Source organism: Hyla sarda, chromosome 1 (genome assembly GCF_029499605.1).
Source record: "Hyla sarda isolate aHylSar1 chromosome 1, aHylSar1.hap1, whole genome shotgun sequence".
NCBI lineage: Eukaryota > Metazoa > Chordata > Amphibia > Anura > Hylidae > Hyla > Hyla sarda.
Window position 1 is genome coordinate 84,340,426 of NC_079189.1, and position 19,087 is coordinate 84,359,512.

The following is a 19,087-nucleotide window of genomic DNA, read 5'->3' on the forward strand; positions in this document are numbered from 1 at the left end:
ATGTTTAACTTTCTGGCACCAGTTGATTTAAAAGAAAAAAGGTTTTCACCGGAGTACCCCTTTAAGCTCTGAACATACATTTAATATCGGTCTCTCTTAAATTGCAATTTGGGGTTTTTGTTTCCCTTTATTTTTTCTTTGTTTTTAATGTGTACATGGGTGATAAAGTTTGTTCAACCTACTCGGCCATGACTAAAGGTCTACGACCTGAAACGTGTCGGCATGAGGGGATCCATCCCATGCTGTAAACTGATGAATATCCCCTGATGTACTCTCCCACACTGCCTTTTCTATTGGTATTTCAAAGAATCTAATAAACCTTTCTTTTTACGGAGCTGGCTCTTTCACCTGTTTACTATCTCATATTGTAGTATGTTTTGCTTCATTCCATGTGGGATGTCCCAGTACAAGACATGGTCCTGTACTACCCTTAGGCCCTGTCAGGTTGAGACCCTCAGTGACCCGGGGGCTCCCCTGCAAGGTCTCCCCCTGTTGGTTCCGTAATGTTGTTTATAATCACTTTAATGCCTAGACAGTATCCTTATATATAGGTAGTACAAAGGACCTGTGGGGGGTCTCAAGTACCTGTGTAAGTCTGTCACATGTTATGCAGTCATATGATTTGTTTTCACATATTCTCCCAGAGAGCACCAGCTTAACCTATGACCTGCAGCTTGACCAATGGGAATTAGTCCAGCCCCCCACTATATAAAGGGGCAGACATTACGATTCACTCTCTTCCTTTACTGAGAACCAGCAAGTACAGATCTCAGTGAAAGTGATCAGCATCTGGAAGACCCCAAAAGCAACAGTCATTCCAGTAAGTCTCAAGTCTATATCTGCTGTCACTGAAACTAGTCAAGTCCTGCATATAGTCAAGTCAAGTCCAATCTCAAGTCAAGTTTATTACAAGTATTGGTCCAGCAAGCTGCAAGGTCCTTCTGGGTCCTGGCCACCTCTCTGGGAAATCTGGCCTTAGCTGTGAAGATAATTCCATCTGTCTTATACTCAGTAAAGCCTCCGTTTGACCATTACTGGTTGTGGACTCTCATTTCACTACTAGCAACTGGTATAGCGGAGAAACCGGGCGTGTGGTGTTCCGGAACCCTAAAAGCACACTGGCGTCACGAACAATAGGGGTTAACAACATCTTGCCCCCAGGGTTAATACCATCTGATCCCACCACTACACCCGTGGGTCACCACACATGTAGGCAGTAATAAAAGTGGCTGCTCACTTTGTGCTGTTGTGTACAAGACACAACAGCTTAGTAGACATATAGATACAGAGGTGGTGTTGCCTCCGGGAATCAGTCTACAGGTGCAGTCCTGGCTGAAGATCGAAATGCAGCTAAGACCAGAAAAGAAAACCTGACCTTCCCAGTGCGACTCACTTGGACTCAGGACAGCCGGGCTTATGGCTGACCAACAATTTGGATCTTTTTATTATTAGATAGTAGCCAAAAACAAATGCATTTCAAGACCACAGTGTCTCTTAGTCAGTACTATATGGCAATGAAAGAGACATACTGATACAAACATATATGCAAAAACCGCACCAAACTACTCCAAAGGATAGGGGATAAGATGTCTGATCGCGGGGGTCCCACCACTGGGGATCCCTGCGATCTCCCTGCTGCACCTGCCATTCGTCTAGAGCATCAGGTGCAGCGCCAGAGGCCCTTGACATCACGCCCACGCCCCCTCAATGAAAGTCTATGGCCGTCACGCCCCCTCCCATAGAATTGCATTGAGGGGGCGTGGCCGTTACTTCATGCCCCACTCGTGATGTCACGGCCAAGTCTCTAGACAAATGCCAGGTGCAGCAGGAAGATCGCAGGGGTCCCCAGCGGTGGATAAGATGTCTATGGGTGGAGTACCCCTTTAATGTTTTGGGCAAAAAAATATTTTCTTATATAATTTTATGATTTCTACAAAAATTATTGTATATAACTTTGTTTTATGATGTCTGAATTCCTTAATCTATCTTGTATTTGAGGCACGTGTACATCAGAGGCTCCTCCCTGTATCTTACTTCATTGGAAGTTTGGGCACCATTTTTGCATATATATTTGTATCAGTAATATATCTTTCATTGCCATATAATTCCCCGAAGAAGTGACACTCTGGTCTCGAAAGGTCTTGCGTCCGTTTTTGGCTACTATCTAATAATAAGCTTGCACTGCAAAGCAGAGGCGGCTCTAGACTTTTTGAGGCCTTAGGCAAAAATATATCTGAGGCCCCCCAAGCACGATAAAAAAGAAGTAAAAAAAAATATTTTCAAATATTTTTTACGCAGGGCTCCCCTACCGAGGTGGACGGGGAAAAAAAAAAATTATAAAATGGTAAAAAAAATAAAAAACGCAATGCACTATATCTATTTATCAGTGGGTATGTAGTTTAAAGTGCTGCTTTATACAGCAACTCACCAATGACGTCTTTTCTAATTTGCTTCGTTGCCTTCTCTTCTCCATTTGGTCTGGGCCATCATGATAATTTCTTCCACACACAATTCTTCACCGTTAAACCTGCAAAACAGGGTGACATGGGTGACAGAGGGATGTAGAGTAGTGTGGAGGGTTGTACATGGTGGCAGAGGGGTGTAGAGGGCTGTACATGGGTGACAGAGCGGTGTAGAGGAGTGTACATGGGTGACAGAGCGGTGTAGAGGACTGTGCTTGGGTGACAGAGGGATGTAGAGGGCTGTACTTGAGTGACAGAGGGGTATAGAGGAGTGTACATGGGTGACAGAGCGGTGTAGAGGACTGTGCTTGGGTGACAGAGGGATGTAGAGGAGTGTACATGGGTGGCAGAGGGGTATATAGGAGTGTACATGGGTGGCAGAGGGGTGTAGAACAGTGTACATGGGTGACAGAGCGGTGTAGAGGACTGTGCTTGGGTGACAGAGGGATGTAGAGGAGTGTACATGGGTGGCAGAGGGGTATAGAGGAGTGTACATGGGTGGCAGAGGGGTGTAGAACAGTGTACATGGGTGACAGAGGGGTGTAGAGGAGTGTACATGGGTGACAGAGGGGTGTAGAGGAGTGTACATGGGTGACAGAGGGGTGTAGAGGAGTGTAGAGGGTTGTACATTGTGGCAGAGGGGTGTAGAGGGCTGTACATGGGTGACAGAGCAGTGTAGAGGACTGTGCTTGGGTGACAGAGGGATGTAGAGGGTTGTACATGGGTGACAGAGGGGTATAGAGGAGTGTACATGGGTAGCAGAGGGTTGTAGAGGAGTGTACATAGGTGACAGAGGGGTATAGAGGAGTGTACATGGGTGAAAGAGGGGTATAGAGGAGTGTACATGGGTGACAGGGGTGTAGAGGAGTGTACATGGGTGACAGAGGGGTGTAGAGGAGTTTACATGGGTGACAGAGGGGTATAGAGGAGTGTACATGGGTGACAGGGGTATAGAGGAGTGTACATGGGTGACAGAGGGGTGTAGAGGAGTGTACATGGGTGACAGAGGGGTGTAGAGGGTTGTACATGGGTGACAGAGGGGTGTAGAGGAGTGTACATGGGTGACAGAGGGGTATAGAGGAGTGTACATGGGTGACAGAGGGGTATAGAGGAGTGTACATGGGTGACAGACGGGTGTAGAAAAATTTACATGGGTGATAGATGGGTGTACAGAGGGGTGTAGATGAGTGTACATGGGTGACAGAGGGGTATAGAGGAGTGTACATGGGTGACAGAGGGGTATAGAGGAGTGTACATGGGTGACAGAGGGGTGTAGAAGAGTGTACATGGGTGATAGATGGGTGTAGATGAGTGTACATGGGTGACAGAGGGGTATAGAGGAGTGTACATGGGTGACAGAGGGGTATAGAGGAGTTTACATGGGTGACAGAGGGGTATAGAGGAGTGTACATTGGTGACAGAGGGGTACAGAGGAGTGTACATGGGTGACAGAGGGTTGTAGAGGAGTGTGTATGGGTGACAGAGGGGTGTAGAGGAGTGTATATAGGTGACTGAGGGGTATAGAGGAGTGTACATGGGTGACAGACGGGTATAGAGGAGTGTACATGGGTGACAGAGAGGTGTAGAGGAGTGTACATGGGTGACAGACGGGTATAGAGGAGTGTACATGGGTGACAGATGGGTATAGAGGAGTGTACATGGGTGACAGACGGATATAGAGGAGTGTACATGGGTGACAGACGGATATAGAGGAGTGTACATGGGTGACAGAGGGCTGTAGAGGAGTGTACATGGGTGACAGAGAGGTGTAGAGGAGTGTACATGGGTGACAGAGGGGTGTAGAGGAGTGTACATGGGTGACAGAGGGGTGTAGAGGAGTGTACATGGGTGACAGAGAGGTGTAGAGGAGTGTACATGGGTGACAGAGGAGTGAAGAGGAGTGTACATGGGTGACAGAGGGGTGTAGAAGAGTGTACATGGGTGACAGAGGGGTATAGAGGAGTGTACATGGGTGATAGAGGGGTGTAGAGGAGTGTACATGGGTGACAGAGGGGTGTAGAGGAGTGTACATGGGTGAACAGGGGTGGCAGGGGGGTGAACAGGGGTGACAGGGAATGGACATGGGTGACAGGGTGTACATGGGTGACAGGGGGGGTGAGCAGGGGTGGTGGACAGGGGTGACGGGGGGGGGTGGATATGGGTGACGGGGGTGGACATGGGTGACAGGGGGGGTGACAGGGGTGGTGAACAGGGGTGACAGGGGGGGTGGACAGGGGTGACAGGGGGGTGGACATGTTATTATAACATTATTATGGACAGTGTACACACCTGACATCCTAACTGGCCATGGTGTGGGATGAGTATGGACTGGATTGGTGTTTCCCAACCAGGGTGCCTCCAGCTGTTGCAAAACTACAACTCCTAGCATGCCTAGACAGACTTAGGCTGTCCGGGCATGCTGGGAGTTGTAGTTTTGCAACAGCTGGAGGCACCCTGGTTGGGAAACACTGGACTGGCGGGGGTTTGAGGGGGGCTAGACATGGGGGACGGGGGGGGGGGTAGGATATGGGTGACAGGGATGGAGTGTGACGGGGGGGGGGTGTAGAGGGTGGACCTGGTTGACAGTGTGGGGGGGGGGGGGTTTGGACAGGGTTGAGAAGGGGTAACAGGGGGGGGGGGTGGAAAGGGTATGGTGCCTTAAGCAAGCCTGCCCGCGCAGCTTGCAGTTCCATGGCAGCTCGCTCCGCCGTCTGGCACCATTTTCGGCTCACTGCGCCGCGAGGGGGAGGGGGTGGTGTCACGCAGGGGACGCTGGAGGACGCAGGAGGACGCTGTGTGCACGCAGGCTTCCCTTCCCCCCTGCGCGCAGGGCTGGGTGGGACATTTGAGAAAAAAAAAATGTCGCCAAAATCACTGCTCTAACTACAAGATTTAGGCAACTGCGAGGCCCCTTTTAGCGCGAGGCCTTAGGCGGCCGCCTAAATCGCCTAATTAGAGAGCCGCCTCTGCTGCAAAGAGCCAACGGGTTTTCCTGTTTTTATCTTTACTTGTCACATTTACCCCAAATGTGGGCAAATGTGCCACAGGAAGCCATATGGAGCCTGTATCTCATCTTATATCCAGGCTAGGGGAAGCCCGACAGGGTACTAGATCCTCCTTTGAATTGTCCATTTCCCCAATAAACTTATCTTTTTTCTTTAATATTGTAATCACTTACATATATCTTCATTACATTGGCTCATATAACATTACATTCAATTCCAACAACTTATCCTTGCTATGTTTTTTTGTCAATGAGTGTATATACAGATTGTCTTGTTGAAAAGGTGAAATCTAATGAATACCTTGTCTCACCCTTTACTATTAGATATACACAATTGCTTATGATGATCTGCTGTTACTTTATGCTGCAAACTTTTATTATAAGAAATTAAATATACAGTAGAATGCCATTAAATCATAACCTGAACAAAGCAATATATAAATGCTGCAAAGATGAGACCTTACAGTATAATGCTGTGGTCTACTATTCTCTATGACATTTACATTTTTAATACTTTTGCTTTCCATGATCTGACATTTATGTACATATTTTCTTTTGCTTTCTTTGTGTGCTTTTTCTTCTTATTCAGCCTTTCTTTTACACTGAAATTTCCACGTGTTACTTATTTTTTCTGGCTCTCTGTGGGTTTCTGCATTTTGCACCTTTTTAGAATGTCGCCAACTACAGAAATACTTCTAATTCCCTAAAACTCAACCTAGATATTGTAACACCATGTATCTCACATTATGAAGCCTCTATCTAAATGGTGTTAAACGTTTTACGTCTCTGTGCCTGAATTCATAAAGCAGCAGTTAGTCCTCCAGAGCTGTTTTTTGGTGACAGGAAGCTTTTTTTTTACACCATATATTAGTCTCTCCATTCTCGATTGTCAATCTTAATTTGCTATTTTATTCACATCCCGCAATAAGAAGACAAGTTACCATGAGCCCCAACAGCAAAACTTAAAATTTTGCTCTACTTCACCATGACCACCTTCAGCAGCAAATTCAGAACATGAAACTTTACCCTGTGCCATGTATCATTCCTAAAGGTGTACTCCACTGCTCAGCGTTTGGAACAAACTGTTTCGAACACTGGAGCCGGCACCGGGAGCTCGTGAAATCATAGCCCCGCCCCCTCAATGCAAGTCTATGGAAGGGGTCGTGACAGCCGTCACGCCCCCTCCCATAGACTTGCATTGATGGGGCGGGATGTGACATCATAAGGGGCGGGGCTATGACATCACAAGCTCCCGGCGCCGGCTCCAGCGTTTGGAACGGTTTGTTCCAAACACTGAGCGGCGGAGTACCCCTTTAATGTGCTGAGATAATGCACAAAGTGCTGTCGTAGCATAGATACAGTATCTCACATAGGTGAAGTCCACCCCTTACATTTTTATTATATCTTTTCACGTGACAATACTGAAGAAATGACACTCTGCTATAATGTAAAGCCTCAGTAAATACGCCGCACACTGCATTAAATTAGTCCGCGTGACTGTCGTCCCACAAGAAAGCCACAAACCGTTTTCCTGGAACATTGTCCTGTTGTCCATTGAGACCAATATAAACTAAATTGGTTCAGATGGTGTCTCGCATGTGTGCCAGCTACAGTTCATTGAGGGAACCATGAATGCCGACGTGTACTGTGACATACTGAGCATGATCCCCTCCCTTTGGAGACTGGGTCACTAGGCAGTATTCCGACATGACCCAAAACACACTTTCAAGATGACCTCTGCCTTGCTAAAGAAGCTGAGGGTAAAGGTGATGGACTGGCCGTGCTTGTCTCCAGACCTAAACCCTATTAAGCATCTGTGAGGCATCCTCAAATGGAAGATGGGAGAGCACAAGGTCTCTAACATCCACCAACTCTGTGATCTCATTATGGAGGAGTGCTGGAGGACTCCAGGGACAACTTGTGAAGCTCTGGTGAACTCCAATCTCCAGAGTCTTAAAGGGGTACTCAGCTGCTCAGTGTTTGGAACAAACTGTTCCGAACGCTGAAGCTTGCAACGGGAGCTCGTGATGTCATAGCCCCGCCCCCTCAATGCAAGCCTATGGGAGGGGGCGTGTTTATGACGTCACGAGCTCCCGGCTTCAGTGTCTGGAACAGTTTGTTCCAAATGCCGAGCAGCGGAGTTCCCCTTTAAGTGAAGTGCTCGAAAATAATGGTAACCACACAAAATATTGACACTTTGGGCCCAATTTGGACGTTTCCACTTGGGTTGTACTCACTTTTGTTGCCAAAGTTTAGACATTAATGGCTGACTAAAATATGTATTTAGATATTGTGCAGCTCACAGAGTTGAGAGTCGGAGGTTAACTGAAAGTTCTCACCCTATGAGAACAAAAATTTGCTAAATAAATCAGTAATATGGATTCAGTCCTCAGCACACCCCTATACAAAATAGTATTGGGTGAGTGTCTGTGTTACCCAAAGAAAAAAGAAGAATTTAGAACAAATATATTTATTCCACAATAGAATATATTAAAATAAATGTATAAACTTAGAAATAAAGTGTTTCCCGCAGGGCCCGAGAGTAGCGCAATAAGATATTAAAATTCCAATGAATAAAAACAGATGAGTATAACACTACAGAGCGGTGTTCCCATAGATAAGACTAATGCTAGAATTATAACACATATGGACACATATATTGACACATTCCTTGGTTTCAAGTTATATATATGATAGTGTGTCAAGAAAATAACACCTGTAAAGAAATGCGATAAATATCCTGTAAGGAAAAAGGTGTCCTATGAATAATGACAGTCTTAGAGATGGGATTGTTCCTGTAGAAAGAGATTTGCAAATGTCCTGGAAAAAATAGTGCAATATAACCTATAGGAATGAGTAGAAAGTCCTACAATAAGTTCCAGTTTGTATAGGCCTTTAAGGTCGGCAATATAGGTGGTACTGACACCAGTTTGATAGTACCGGTTGGTCTACTCCATACTGGCAATACCTGTATAAAGAAATATAGTTTTGGCACTAGTGTGCCACTCACCGCACCGCTGACGGGACAGATGGATGGTAGTCAGATGTGCTCCGGCCGGAGCAGCGTGGTGTTTGTACAGTGTATAGCCGCTCTCTGTCGCCGAGCTCGGACTTGGCGTCCGACATCAGAGTCAGCTGACGGCAAGTCAGCTGACCAGGTACGGGAGCCGAATTTCTGCTTGATGGCGTAGTCCGCGCTGGATTGGGGATTGGGCGCTGGATGACGGAAATGCAGATAGATACAGGTATTCAGTGGCGTGTTAATAAAGTGGAATTCCAACCGTTTTGAGACAATGTTCCCACCATGGAAGGTTATATACCGGTCTTGGCTGATTAGCAGCGATACAAGATTTTGTGAAGTGAATAGAATAGGTAGCACTATAATAGTTTCTCCAGGTGCAATAATCCAAAAAAAAAAAAACGCTTGAAAGCCGAACATATAGTGTAGACTGACACTAATGTACAAAGTCTCTAATTCAGTCACCAGACGCGTTTCGGGGTGTCAAAGCACAAATATAAACCCCTTCTTCAGTGGTGTGTGTTGACTTACTTTGAATGGACACAATATTAAACACTGTTATACAGGCTGTGAAATCACTACTGTACATTGTAGCTGGGGGTCATTTCTTCAGTGTCACATAAAAAGATATAATAAAATATTTACAAAAATTTTAAAGAGGTGGGCTCACTTATGTGAGATACTGTATAATACACAAAGTGTTACAATAAAGTAATAATTAACCTCTTAAGGACGCAGGGCGTATGGATACGCCCTGCATTCCGAGTCCTTAAGGACGCAGGGCGTATCCATACGCCCGTGGGAATTCCGGTCTACACCGCTAGCCGGTTGGGGACCGGAGCCGGATGCCTGCTGAAATCGTTCAGCAGGCATCCCGGCATATCGCCCAGGGGGGTCATTATGCCCCCCATGTCGGCGATCGCCGCAGATCGCTGGACAATTCAGTCCAGCGATCTGCGGCGATTCCGGGTCAATCGGGTCTCCAGTGACCCGGTGACCCGGAATTACTGGCTGTTCGGGGCCGTCTCTGACAGCCCCGAACAGCCAGAGCCTGCAGGGGTGAGGTGGCACCTCACGATCGCCCTGATTCGTCGGCCGGATTATCGGCCGACCAATCAGGGCGCCTGCTGCGGGTGTCATTCCCGCACCCGCTCTGCCCCTCTTGCGGAGGGTGTGAGCGGGTGCGGGAAGACGATCTCGGGTGCTGGGGACCCCGATCCCCGGCGTCCTTGTTGGGATCGGGGCCCCAGGAGCGACGGCGGCGGCGAGGGACAGCCTGCGATGGAGCAGCAGCAGGAGGTGAGTTACAGCCTCCTGCTGTTGCTTAGCAACAGCTCCCAGCATGCAAAAAGGGCATGCTGGGAGCTGTAGTTATGCAACAGCAGGAGGCCGACCACCACAACTCCCAGCATTCCCTTATGGGCATGCTGGGACTTATGGTTTTGCAACAGCTGGAGGCACATTTTTTCTATGGAAAAGTGTACCTTCAGCTGTTGTATAACTACAACTCCCAGCTTGCACAAACAGCTAAAGTGCATGCTGGGAGTTGTAGTGGTGCATCTGCTGGTTGCATAACTACAACTCCCAGCATGCCCGTTGGCTGTCGGTGACTGCTGAGAGTTGCAGTTTTGCAACAGCTGAAGGCACATTGGTTGTGAAACTTAGAGTTTTTTTTTTTACCTAACTCAGTGTTTCACGACCGGTGTGCCTCCAGCTGTTGCAAACTACAACTCCCAGCAGTCACCTTACACCATGCACCGTACATGCTGGGAGTTGTAGTTTTGCAACAGCTGGAGGCACACTGGTTTTGAAACACTGAGTAAGGTCACAAACTCCGTGATACATAACCAGTGTGCCTACAGCTTTTGCAAAACTAAGACTCTCAGCATGTACAGTCTGTCAGCGCATGCTGGGAGTTGTAGTTTTGCAACAGCTGGATGTCCCCCCCAATGTGAATGTACAGGGTACACTCACATGGGCGGAGGCTTACAGTAAGTATCGGGCTGCAAGTTTGAGCTGCAGCAAATTTTCTGCAACAGCTCAAACTTCCAGCGAGAAACTACTGTGAACCCCCGCCCGTGCGACTGTACCCTAAAAACACTACACTACACTACCACAAAAAAATAAAATAAAAAGTAAAAAACACTACATATACACATACCCCTACACAGCCCCGCTCCCCAATAAAAATGAAAAACGTCTGGTACGCCACGGTTTCCAAAATGGAGCCTCCAGCTGTTGTAAAACAACAACTCCCAGTATTGTCGGACAGCCGTTGACTTTCCAGGCATGCTGGGAGTTTTACAACAGCTGGAGGCACCCTGTTTGGGAATCACTGGCGTAGAATACCCCTATGTCCACCCCTATGCAATCCCTAATTTAGGCCTCAAATGCGCATGGCGCTCTCACTTTGGAGCCCTGTCGTATTTCAAGGCAACAGTTAAGGATCACATATGGGGTATCGCCGTACTCGGGAGAAATTGGGCTTCAAATTTTGGGGGGTATTTTCTGCTATTACCCTTTTTAAAAATGTAAAGTTTTTGGGAAAAGAAGCATTTTAGGTAAAAATTATATATTTTTTTTAACATATGCAATAGTCGTGAAACGCCTGTGGGGTATTAAGGTTCATTTAACCCCTTGTTACATTCCCCGAGGGCTCTAGTTTCCAAAATGGTATGCCATGTGGGGTTTTTTTTTTGCGGTCCTGGCACCATAGGGGCTTCCTAAATGTGGCATGCCCCCAGAGCAAAATTTGCTTTCAAAAAGCCAAATGTGACTCCTTCTCTTCTGAGACCTGTAGTGCGCCAAAAGAGCACTTTTCACCCTCATATGGGGTGTTTTCTGAATCGGGAGAAATTGGGCTTCAAATTTTGGGGGGTATTTTCTGCTTTAACCCTTTTTATAAATGTAAATTTTTTGGGAAACCAAGCATTTTAGGTAAATTTTTTTATTTTTTTTTACATATGCAAAAGTCGTGAAACACCTGTAGGGTATTAAGGTTCACTTTACCCCTTGTTACGTTCCCCGAGGGGTCTAGTTTCCAAAATGGTATGCCATGTGTTTTTTTTTTGCTGTCCTGGCACCATAGGGGCTTCCTAAATGCGGCATGCCCCCAGAGCAAAATTTCCTTCAAAAAAAGCCAAATGTGACTCCTTCTCTTCTGAGACCTGTAGTGCGCCAACAGTGCACTTTTCACCCCCATATGGGGTGTTTTCTGAATCGGGAGAAATTGGGCTTCAAATTTTGGGGGGTATTTTCTGCTATTACCCTTTTAAAAAATGTAACACTTTAGGGAAACCAAGCATTTTAGGTAAAATTTTTTATTTTTTTTATTTTTTACATATGCAAAAGTCGTGAATCACCTGTGGGGTATTAAGGTTCACATTACCCCTACGTTCCCCGAGGGGTCTAGTTTCCAAAATGGTATGCCATGTGTTTTTTTTTTGCTGTTCTGGCACCATAGGAGCTTCCTAAAGGTGACATGCCCCCCAAAAACCATTTGACGCTCCTTCCCTTCTGAGCCCTCTACTGCGCCCGCCGAACACTTTACATAGACATATGAGGTATGTGCTTACTCGAGAGAAATTGGGTTTCAAATACAAGTAAAAATTTTCTCCTTTTTACCCCTTGCAAAAATTCAAAAATTGGGTCTACAAGAACATGCGAGTGTAAAAAATGAAGATTGTGAATTTTCTCCTTCACTTTGCTGCTATTCCTGTGAAACCCGTAAAGGGTTAAAACGCTTACTGAATGTCATTTTGAATACTTTCGGGGGTGCAGTTTTTATAATGGGGTCATTTATGGGGTATTTCTAATATGAAGACCCTTCAAATCCACTTCAAACCTGAACTGGTCCCTGAAAAAAAGCGAGTTTCAAAATTTTGTGAAAAATTGGAAAATTGCTGCGAAACTTTGAAGCCCTCTGGTGTCTTCCAAAAGTAAAAACTCATCAATTTTATGATGCAAATATAAAGCAGACATATTGTATATGTGAATAAAAAAAATTTTTTTTTGAATATCCATTTTCCTTACAAGCAGAGAGCTTCAAAGTTAGAAAAATGCAAAATTTTCAAATTTGTCATCAAATTTTGGGATTTTTCACCAAGAAAGGATGCAAGTTACCAAAAATTTTTACCACTATGTTAAAGTAGAATATGTCACGAAAAAACAATCTCGGAATCAGAATGATAACTAAAAGCATTCCAGAGTTATTAATGTTTAAAGTGACAGTGGTCAGATTTGCAAAAAATGGCCGAGTCCTTAAGGTGAAAAAGGGCTCAGTCCTTAAGGGGTTAAATAAAGGGGTTTTCAAAAAAATTTTTAATGTATCATCCACAGTTTTATTAAAATTTCAATAGTAATAATTTGTTTATATAGTGCCATTGTATTGCACAGCACTGTACATCACTATAATTTGTCCCTGTCCTTTGTCAAAAATAGTTTTTAAGTTGTAATAAAAATGTAATCTTAATTAATTTTTTTTTCCAATTGTAATACATTTTTTTTACATCTACTTTATTTTCATTTTTATATAAATATAAAGCTATACAATCCATTGTATTCCACTATCACCAACCATAAATACAACATTAATCACATTAATCATCCAAAAAAAAAAACAGATGCGAATACAAATTTAAATAATAAACATTTACTATTCCACCCCCCTCCCTCCCCCCACCCAACTCCCTGGTCCAGGGAGGAGGAGAGGAAAAAAAAAAAAATCATTTTTATTACCAAAATATCCAAATCTTATTCCATTCTTTTCTTCCTCTCTTGCTCCTAATCCATCTAAACTCCCTATCTTTCATGTTTCTTAGCCCATCCCTCCACTCTTCTAACCTTGGCCCTTCAGAGGATATCCAGTTCCTTAAGATTACCAATCTTGCAAAGAAGAGAGCCCTATGTAATACATACTCGTATTTACCCATATTTCCTATAGCGCCAAGTAAAATAAATTCAATGTACGAGGCACCACCACCGGTATTTTATTCTCAATCTCACAAATTACGGATTCCCAAAATCCAGATATTTTATTACATAGCCAAAGGCTGTGTATATAGTTCGCCACTTCTGCCCCGCACTTCACACATTGTGCTGAGTCTTTCACCCCCATCCTATATAAATCGGATGCGGAATAATGAGCCATATGGACCAGCTTAAATTGTACAATTTTATGTTCCATACTACAAGATACCTTTCCAATATTCTGAGTTATAATTTCCCAGCTTTCCTCTGGTGTATGCCCCACCTTGTCAACCCACTTTGTCTTAATCCTATCAATTCCCACATTTCCCAATGTGTTATTCAGACATTTATATAGGGTCGAAATCCCGTTTCTCTTAAAATATTCTATTTGTCTCATTACCTCTATTACCTTATGCCTTTGAGCAAAATAAATGTCCTTATCTACTGTGTTATGAACTGCGTGCCTAATCTGCCAAAAGTATAGCCAATCCCTATCTTCTATACCATTCAACATTTTAAAGTGGTTGAATGAGAATAGTTGACCTTATCAAACATATGGTCAATCTGTGTAATACCCTTACTATCCCAAAAACTTGATTCACAATGTATCAATTCCCCCATAGTGGCGTGAATCCCATACTGTGATTTATGTGCAACATTTTTTTTTAACTTATTCCACACTTTTTTAAATTTAATCATCAAAATACTATTGTCCCATCGATCCTCAACGTAATCCTCTAATTCTAACACATCATATATATTGTCTTTTTTTACCCTCTACCACCAAATTCAAATATCTAGATTCCTTCCAATTTATGATTCTAACTAACTGTGATACTAAATACCGTATATACTCGAGTATAAGCCGACCCGAGTATAAGCCGAGACCCCTAATTTCAACCCAAAATCCCAGGAAAAGTTATTGACTCGAGTATAAGCCTAGGGTGGGAAATACCTCATCCCCCCCTGTCATCATCCAGACCCGTCATTAACATCCTCATCATCATCCCCTTGTCATCATCCCACACATCCCCCCTTCATCATCCTCTTATCATCCCACACATCCCCCCTTCATCATCCCCTTGTCATCATCCCACACATCCCCCCTTCATTATCCCCTTATCATCCCGCACATCCCCCCTTCATCATCCCCTTATCATCCCACACATCCCCCCTTCATCATCCCCTTGTCATCATCCCACACATCCCCCCTTCATCATCCCCTTATCATCCCACACCCCCCCCCTTCACCATCCCACACCCCCCCCTTCACCATCCCCACCCCCCTTCATCATCCCCACACCCCCCCTTCATCATCCTCTTCTCATCATTCGCCCTCAGTGGTCTTCAACCTGCGGACCTCCAGAGGTTTCAAAACTACAACTCCCAGCAAGCCCGGGCAGCCATCGGCTGTCCGGGCTTGCTGGGAGTTGTAGTTTTGAAACCTCCGGAGGTCCGCAGGTTGAAGACCACTGCGGCCTTCAACATCATCCAGCCCCCTCTCACCCCCTTTAGTTCTGAGTACTCACCTCCGCTCGGCGCTGGTCCGGTCCTGCAGGACTGTCCGGTGAGGAGGTGGTCCGGTGAGGAGGTGGTCCGGGCTGCTATCTTCACCGGGGGCGCCTCTTCTCCGCGCTTCCGGCCCGGAATAGAGGCGTTGCCTTGACAATGACGCAGAATTACGTTGGCAATGAACGCACCTCTGCGTCGTTGTCACGGCAACGTGACTATTCTGAGGCCGGGCCCGAAGCGCTTAGAAGAGGCCTCCCCGGTGAAGATAGCAGCCCGGAACACTATCCCACCGGAACTAAAGGGGGTGAGAGGGGGCTGGATGATGTTGAAGGCCGCAGTGGTCTTCAACCTGCGGACCTCCGGAGGTTTCAAAACTACAACTCCCAGCAAGCCCGGACAGCCGATGGCTGCCCGGGCTTGCTGGGAGTTGTAGTTTTGAAACCTCTGGAGGTCCGCAGGTTGAAGACCACTGCGGGTGGGGGAGTTCACTCGAGTATAAGCCGAGGGGGGTGTTTTCAGCACGAAAAATCGTGCTGAAAAACTCGGCCTATACTCGAGTATATACGGTAATAAATAAGGAAATTGGGTAACCCCATTCCTCCCCCATCACGTGATGCCGCGAAACGTCTGTATTTTAATTGAACCCTTTTCCTGCCCCATAAAAATTTACCCAACATTACTTCCAATTTTTGAAACCAAGAGTTCCCAATCTACATTGGGGAAGCGCTAAGGAAGAACAGAATCTGGGGAAGGATCCCCATCTTGATTATGGCCATCCTTTCTGACATTGAGAATGGCATTTTAATCCAGACTCCGATTCTCTTCTCTAAATTATTAATGAGGGGCCGTAGATTATTAACTACAAACTTATCATTTGCAGCCGCTATTTTAACTCCCAGATATGAAAAGGATTCAGTATTTTTCAATACCTTTAATCTGCTGTCCATACCCCCTAGATCTTCATCTAGAGGTAACAAAATGGACTTACTCCAATTTATTTCTAAACCAGATAGTGGGGCAATTTCATCGAATATCTTCATAATATGCTGAATTTTTTCTTGCGGATTTGTTACAAAAAGGAGAATATCGTCTGCGAATAATAGTATCTTATTTTCTTTTCCGTTTACTCCAAAACCTTCATACGTATCGGTACTCCTTATTAAAGCTGTTAGGGGCTCATTATATATTTAAAATAGTAAAGGTGAGAGGGGGCACCCATGCCTAGTGCCTCTAGTTAATTTAAATGGGTAAGCAGGAACTCCGTCTACCACTACTCTCGCCTCCGGATTCGTGTACAATAATTGAATATAGCTCAGAAAGTTCGGGCCCACCCCCACCCTCCTCAAGACCTCCCACAGGTATTCCCACTCCACCCTGTCGAAGGCTTTGGTAGCATCCAACAACAGGATGGAGCGGGGACCACTAGAGCAACTCTGAATTGCCTCGTACACCTGATGGATATTATCATGAACAGTTCTTCCGGGCACAAAACCGCCTTGCTCTCTCCCTACAACAGCCTCCACAACTTTCCCCAATCTTTTCACCAATACTTTTGCTATTATTTTTATATCAGTATTCAGCAGTGAGATGGGGCAATATGAACTCAATTCCAGAGGATCTTTATCCTTTTTCCTAATCAAAGTGATGTTCGCCTCACACATAGACTTAGGCAGGGCACCCCCCCCCCTCCAGGATTCATTAATTGTCCCCAATTACTTTGGAAATAGAAAGGATGAGAAGTTCCTATAAATCTGAAATGGGATACCATCGGTACCAGGGGATGTATTCCCCTTGATAGTCGCAAGGGCCTCCTCTATTTCTTGGAGTGAGAAGGGTTCCTGCAGAGAGTCCCTCAACTCTTTTGTTATACCTGGAATATTTATCCCTTTTAGAAATTCCACTACTTCCCCCCTATTGATATTATTGGAGGTATATAAGCTGGAAAAGAAAGTAATGATCATTCCGGCAATCTTGTCTCTGTCTGTTGTAATCTTCCCGTCCTCCCCCCTAAGGGCCACGATGCAACTATAATCTCCCTGATTCTTAAGTAAGTTTGCTAATGTTTTACTAGGTTTACCTTTTTCAAAAAAGTTGTGTTGTCCCGAAAAGTTTGTTCTGCGCTTTTTTAAGGAGGTATTCCTTAAACTCTTCTTGGGCCATCTTAAGTTCCGCTAACTTATCACCTCCATTATTCCCTTCTATCTCAGATTCTAATACAGCCACTCTATTACTTAATTTTGTTTCTTCTTGGGCATATTCTTTTATTTTTTTCCCAATCCGCCCTATATATAGACCCCTCAAGTATGCCTTCATAGTATCCCATATAATCTGTGGGCTTGCTGAATTTTGGTTAGCTTCCCAAAACGATTTTAGCTCCCCCATAAACCAATCATGATCCCCCACCAATTTTATCCAGTGGGGGTTGAGACGGAACTCCGATTTCTTTTTATATCTATCACCTCCACCAATCTCAACCACCACTGGACAATGATCAGAGATGGATTTGGGCTTATATAGAATCCTACTAGTCCAAATCATAGCATTCCTATCACAGAGCCATAAATCTATTCGAGAGGCGGTATTATATGAGGTGCTAAAGCAAGAATATTGCCTGGCCCCTGGGTTAAGCTTACGCCATCCATCCACCCAGCTCATCTCTCTGCAATATCTTGACAATGCAGTATCCTTTCCACTAATTACCTTACCTAACTTGAATCTATCACAGCTTGGGTCCATTACATTATTCATATCTCCAATTATCCACAGGGCCGCATGTAATTTACTCTCACTATACGTCACTAGTTCTTTTAAAATGTCTAACCTAAAGGGCATCGGGGGCGGAGCTCCGGAGCGCGGGGCCTAGCTCATGCCGCCGTCACTTCCTCTGCCAGTGTGCTCTATTGTAATAAAATTTTATCTTGGTGCTGATAGCGTGCTGCTCCCCTCTGAAACAGACATTTGCACATTTCTTATGCATGTATCTTATTACTAATCGATAGTGCTACCATTATATTTGGGAAAATTGACATAGCATTCTACATCCTTGTGGGTGAATTCACCGTTTCCCTACATATTATCTGGACAAATTTTTTTTTTTGGGGGGGGGGGGTGGCCCATATAATGCACATTCACCATCAAAAGTTGTATAGAACCATTTGTTTCATTTTGGCACAGCTGCATCTATGCGTTTTATTACTCTAACTTGGTCTTGTGATCACCAGTCTGACTCAAAAAAATTTACTGTACTTAATGTGTGAGAATCACGATAAAAACAAGCAATCTCCAGGTAGCAGAGCGGGATCAATGGAAGCGCTGAGACCAGATAAGAAGTTAAAAGGATTTATTTCCCATAATGCAACACGTTTCACGGTCACCCACTTGCTCATGCCTGAGCAAGCGGGTGACCGTGAAACGCGTTGCATTATGGGAAATAAATCCTTTTAACTTCTTATCTGGTCTCAGTGCTTCCATTGATCCCGCTCTGCTACCTGGAGATTGCTTGTTTTTATCGTGATTCTATTTCAGCGGGACGAAGCTGCAGAGACCCTTTGATGACACGCCCTGTTCCATTGTTGTACTTGGTTGGAGTACAACTTCATGTGGTAAGCGCAATTCACACTTAGCGTTACCAACTCACCTTTGGTGTTATACTACGGAGCGCATCCGTTTGTGCTTTTTTTATTTTAATGTGTGAGAAGGAAGTTTTGTCCTTGGTAAGCTGACTTCCTGTGAACTACAGGATGATATCATCATTTACCTGATCCCTTCCTATCACCTCATAGACCCCTCCTCACCCAGATCTGTATACTCCTGCTATTTCTGTTAGACCAGGATATATATAATAGGTATTCACCTCCCCTGAGGCTGATTTTCTATTGCGCCAGAAATTCTGTCTGTGCCAGAATGTGCACCAGAAATGAAATATCCCGACTGGCTCTCCATTTTATGAGAAAATTGAAAAAGGGGCATTGCCGCTGTAGAAAGTGGGCATGGCCATTGGAAAAGGGGCGTGTTCCTGACATTTTCACAAAAAAACAACATATTTACGAAGGTTTCCACAGAAAATTTAATGAATTTGAGCCGAGAAAAACCCTACAGATCAGAGCATGTGTAAAAAAAAGC

The 19,087-nt window shown here is 44.9% G+C and overlaps 1 protein-coding gene across 2 annotated transcripts in view; it reads left to right on the top strand.

Moving 5' to 3' along the window:
- The first annotated feature begins 735 nt into the window (after positions 1–735).
- Positions 736–19,087, top strand: part of RHOH (ras homolog family member H) — a 79,937-nt gene continuing 61,585 nt past the window's right edge. For both annotated transcript variants that reach the window (XM_056551633.1, XM_056551632.1), the window contains exon 1: positions 736–820. The gene's annotated coding sequence lies outside the window, so the exon portion shown is untranslated. The remainder of the gene's footprint in view (positions 821–19,087) is intronic.